Genomic DNA, 6,085 nt, shown 5'->3' with positions numbered 1-6,085 from the left:
TAGTGTGTGAATTTAGGGATGAATTTTTACAATAGAGGATTCATTATGAAGTAGGGAACCATATTTCTATAAATTTGTATAGCTATTCGAAATGTCTATCGTTTGAATCCAACATTAAATCCACAAAGAAGTGTGCATAAGGAGCATTCAATAAGAAATTACTGAACTCGTTTGAAAAGAAGTGGTAGCAGTCGGTAGAAGAGCTGCAGTTAGTGGAACGAAGAGGAATTTTGTGTGCTGTTGTTGCTGGCGTTTTCTATTTTGAGTTGTTTATTCGTCAGTCATTACTAGAGTTAACAGATTCCGTCAGTATAAATTCGGACGATGATGTGGACTTTATGAGTTGAGGTATCGGTTACTAATACACTCCATACAGCAGTTATCAATAATTATTTCAGAAGATCTTTGACATGAGTGATGTAGACCTCATATGTTTGACGAGACATTTTAAGAGTTTTCGGGGACATTTTGCAACTTTCTTGTCAACGAAAAAGATGTTCACAGTTTAAACATGAACCTCATTACAACATTTCTCGAACCAGTTTGATACAAGGTACACTGAAACGTCAAAGTAACTGTTATAGGCATGCGTACAAGGTATTCAAATACAGAGACATGTAAACAGGCAGAATACGGCGCTGCGGACGCAACGCCGATGTAAGACAAGTGTCTAGAGCAGTTGTTGGCTCGTTTACTGCAGCTGTAATGACAGGTTTTCAAGACTTCAGCCAGTCACAACGTGGAGTTACAGTGGGCACACGAAAGATGGGACACAGCAGCTCCGAGGTAGCGATGGAGTGGGGTCTCTCCCGTTCGAACATTTCACGAGTGTACCGTGAATACCAGGAAACCGGTAAAACTTCGAATCTCCCACGTCGCTTCGGCTGGAAAAAGGTCCTGCAAGAACGGGACAAACGACGACTGAAGAGAACGTTCAGTGTGACAGAAGTGCTACCCTTCCACAAATTGCTGCAGATTTCAATGCTTGGCCATCAACAACTGTCAGCATGCAGACCATTCGACGATATGGGATTTCGGAGCCCACTCGTGTGCCCTTATGACTGCACGACACAAAGCTTTACACCCCACCTGAGCCTGTCAACACCGACATTGGTGACAGGAAATACACTCCTGGAAATTGAAATAAGAACACCGTGAATTCATTGTCCCAGGAAGGGGAAACTTTATTGACACATTCCTGGGGTCAGATACATCACGTGATCACACTGACAGAACCACAGGCACATAGACACAGGCAACAGAGCATGCACAATATCGGCACTAGTACAGTGTATATCCACCTTTCGCAGCAATGCAGGCTGCTATTCTCCCATGGAGACGATCGTAGAGATGCTGGATGTAGTCCTGTGGAACGGCTTGCCATGCCATTTCCACCTGGCGCCTCAGTTGGACCAGCGTTCGTGCTGGACGTGCAGACCGCGTGAGACGACGCTTCATCCAGTCCCAAACATGCTCAATGGGGGACAGATCCGGAGATCTTGCTGGCCAGGATAGTTGACTTACACCTTCTAGAGCACGTTGGATTGCACGGGATACATGCGGACGTGCATTGTCCTGTTGGAACAGCAAGTTCCCTTGCCGGTCTAGGAATGGTAGAACGATGGGTTCGATGACGGTTTGGATGTACCGTGCACTATTCAGTGTCCCCTCGACGATCACCAGAGGTGTACGGCCAGTTTAGGAGATCGCTCCCCACACCATGATGCCGGGTGTTGGCCCTGTGTGCCTCGGTCGTATGCAGAGCTGATTGTGGGGCTCACCTGCATAGTGCCAAACACGCATACGACCATCATTGGCACCAAGGCAGAAGCGACTCTCATCGCTGAAGACGACACGTCTCCATTCGTCCCTCCATTCACCCCTGTCGCGACACCACTAGAGGCGGGCTTCACGATGTTGGGGCGTGAGCGGCATAACTGTGTGCGGGACCGTGGCCCAGCTTCATGGAGACGGTTGCGAATGGTCCTCGCCGATACCCCAGGAGCAACAGTGTCCCTAATTTGCTGGGAAGTGGCGGTGCGGTCCCCTACGGCACTGTGTAGGATCCTACGGTCTTGGCGTGCATCGGTGCGTCGCTGCGGTCCGGTCCCAGGTCGACGGGCGCGTGCACCTTCCGCCGACCACTGGCGACAACATCGATGTACTGTGGAGACCTCACGCCCCACGTGTTGAGCAATTCGGCGGTACGTCCACCCGGCCTTCCGCATGCCCACTATACGCCCTCGCTCAAAGTCCGTCAACTGCACATACTGTTCACGTCCACGCTGTCGCGGCATGCTGCCAGTGTTAAAGACTGCGATGGAGCTCCGTATGCCACGGCAAACTGGCTCACACTGACGGCGGCGGTGCACAAATGCTGCGCAGCTAGCGCCATTCGACGGCCAACACCGCGGTTCCTGGTGTGTCCGCTGTGCCGTGCGTGTGATCATTGCTTGTACAGCCCTCTCGCAGTTGTCCGGAGCAAGTATGGTGGGTCTGACACACCGGTGTCAATGTATTCTTTTTTCCATTTCCAGGAGTGTATGTTGCCTGGTCGGACGAATCTCGTTTTATATTGTATCGAGCGGATGGACTTTTACGGGTATGGAGACAATCTAATGAAGCCATGGACCCTGCATTTCAGCACGGGACTGTTCACGCTAGTAGAGAGTCTGTAATGGTGTGGGGCGTGGGCAGTTGTTGGGACTCCTGATACCTATAGATACGAGTCTCAGAGATTACAAGTACGTAAGCTTTCTGTCTGATTACTTGCATCCATTCATGTCCATTGTGCATTCCGACGGACTTGAGCAAATTCCAGCAGGACCTCACATTTCCAGAACTGCTACAGAGTGGCTCCAGGAATCCTCTCCTGAGTTTAAACACTTCTGCTGGCCGCCAGACTCCCTATACATGAACATTATTGAGCATATCTGGGATAGCTTGCAATGCGCTCTTCAGAAGGGATCTCCACTCCCTCCTGCTCTTACGGATTTGTGGACAGCTCTTCACGATCCATGGTATCAGTTCCCTCCAGCACTATTTCAGACATTAGTAGGGTCAATTCCACGTCGTGTTACGGTACTTCTGCGTGCTCGCGGGGGCCCTACACGATATTAGGCACGTATACCAGTTTCTTTGACTCTACAGTGTAGTGGTGGTTAGTAAGGAATGATGTAAGGAAATATTTATAGGAATCACTGCTAAGGATGAGGGCGTGGGAGGAATGATGTTTGAATGATCAATAATGATAACAAATCGCATTATAATTTCCCATGCCAGAAGACAGATGACATTCGATCTGGTGACATATATGTTCCTTGTATTATTGAAGCAATATCAGTGAATTCCGCAGAGCAGTGTCACTGTAAGTGCGTCACCGAGAGAGAAGCAATATGCAAACAAAAACAAAAATAAAAAATAAAAAAAACACGCACAGCTGCAGACAGTGCAACAGCAATAATTCAACGCGTTTCGAGGTTTTATACCTTCATCGTTGGACATATCTTAACACAAGAATCTTCATTGCATGGAAAGCATTTACAGACACTCGTCCATGTGAATTTCTCATAGCAGTTTCCTTGCACAAACGTAAGAAAGGCAAAACTACATAAAAATAGATATGTATTAGCTATTTCACTTGTGGCCACATCCTAATGTCGACTTCAGCCCACCAGCACCTGTATTTCCTGAAAATTAATCAGATTGCTCCTATCATGAACATTGTTACCGACACAGTGTTTGAAATTTGTGTGCTCGACCTGTCTTGCAGAAAGAATACTTGTTCGGATGTCAACACATGCGCTGCATATTTCCTCTACATACGATACCCCATGCTCAAAGAATCTCAGTACTCGATGAAATATCTCACAAGAAAATATCAGGGCTACAGGAAGTTCCCATTATAACAGTGCTTTTCGGACTTTAATAGATACGTCATTGCGTGAAACATCCGCTTGTTCGTCAGTTGTCTGGCTGGCAACAAAGGTAAGAAATCAAGGTTTCCCACCCACAGCTATCGTATTTACACAACGAGATAAACCCCACCAAGGGACATCAGCTACTCGTTCTTTCGCCGAGAAGAATGTAACCAATACAGAACAAAGCTGATTTTGATATTACCCCTCAGACTGATTTTAACGACAGGCGCTGGAAATAGTCTAGGGGTCTGATGATTTCGGTATTGAAGAAATATTTTTTTCAGTGACGGTTGAAGAAGTTTGAGGAGTGTCCTAGGTGCTAAAGTTCCCTCCTGAACCTCTTAACGTTATGTGGTCTACATCTACATCTACATCTACATGATTACTCTGTAATTTACAATTAAGTGCCCGGAAGAGGGATCAAGTTTGTTCACATCATGTTGTAGGTATGTCATCTGGTCCTGACGCTTTTCCGCAAGTAAGCGATTGTGGTTGTTTTTCTCTTTCGCGGTCGGTTATCTCAGTATCTGCCATTTACACGTTCGTACGATGATTGAAAGTAGGCACTGTGTTACGATCTTCCGCGGTGAAACAATATCGGAAGACCGAATTCAATATTTCGTCCTTCCCTCTGTTATCTTCCGTTTCGGTGCCAATATAGTTACTGAGTAAAGCATAGATGAATTTGAGTCACTTACTGACTTTACGTACGACCAAAACCTCTTATGGTTTTCACTCAGATTGGTTGACAAAGTTTTACTTTCCAAGTCATTGAATGCGTCTCTCATTGCTCTCTTTATGCTCATTTTCGCTTCGTTCACTTTTTGTTTATCAGCTAGGTTTATACGTCTCTTGACTCTGAATGAAGTTCTCTTCGTTTTCGTAGCAGTTCTATAACACGGCTATTAAACCGTGGTGGGTCTTCCCTATCCCTCATGACCTTACTCGAAACATATTTGTCTGCCTTATTTCGCGATAATACTAAACGAGATATCCTTATTTGAAAATTTACGATGTCCTCCGTCAATACTGTCCGATACTGATAGCACACCACACAGCAATGCTCTAGAGGACGGTGGGCATCCCTTGTGTACGCAGTCTCCTTAGAAAACCTGTTACACTTTCTAAGTGTTCTGCCACTAAATCACAGCCTTTGGTTTGCTTTTGGCGCAACATTATCTGTGTGATGGCGCCAATTTAAGTTATTCGTAATTGTAATCCCTAAGTATTTGGCTGAGCATATAGCCTCTAAGTTTGCTTGATTCATGGTATAACCTACATTTAGCGGATTCCTTTGAGTGCTCATGCGTATGACTTCACAGTTTTCATTATTTTGAGCCAGTTGCTACTTTTTGCATCCTATGAATATCTTATCTAAGTCATTTTGCAGTAACTTTTGATCATCTGGTAACTTTATAACACACTAAATGACAGTTTTATTTGCAAACAATCTAAGAAAGCTATTCAGATTGTCTCCTAAATCATTTCTGTGAATCAGGAACAACAGCGGGTCCTTAACACCCCTTTAGGGAACGGCAGGTATTTTTTCTGTTCTGTTTTTCTCGATGACCTTCCGTCAATTATTAGGAACTGTGGTCTTTCTGACAGGAAATCACGGTCAGCCGACCAAAATAATTGTGTAAGTTTACCTAGTTTGATGTATTTTACTTGTAGATAGCTAAGAAATTAAGACGTTAGGAAATTTACATTGATCGTTCTAGAAATGAGTAACATTGACCAACATTTTCTTAGAAAGCTTTCGTGTTGGAACTTAAGTAAGCTAAGTAGGTAGCTGAATGCCTGTATCATGGTATTTTTGTGCGAAACTTTCCGTTACTTCGTTAGAGTTACACAAAAACTGTAAACTTTCACCAATAATCAAAACTCTAGCTACTGTTTTCGAATCATGACTACTGTGGTACATAGGAAGTCGTTTCATCGAGACGAATGTAACAGGGGGTTGGGGAGAGGCAGGAGGGTGGGGGAAGGAAGTTTAAATGTCCCATTGACCTCGAAAGCATTTGTGATTGAGCACAAGCTTGGATTATGAAAGAACGGCAGAGGAAATTGGCGGTGCCCTTTTGAAAGGAACCTGCCCGGCACTTGCTTGGTGTGATTTAGTGAAATTACGGAAATCCTAAATCTGGATGGACAGACAGATTTTT

This window comes from Schistocerca gregaria, chromosome 4 (genome assembly GCF_023897955.1).
Source record: "Schistocerca gregaria isolate iqSchGreg1 chromosome 4, iqSchGreg1.2, whole genome shotgun sequence".
In the NCBI taxonomy this organism is placed as follows: Eukaryota; Metazoa; Arthropoda; class Insecta; order Orthoptera; family Acrididae; genus Schistocerca; species Schistocerca gregaria.
Note: the sequence above shows the minus strand (reverse complement) of the source record.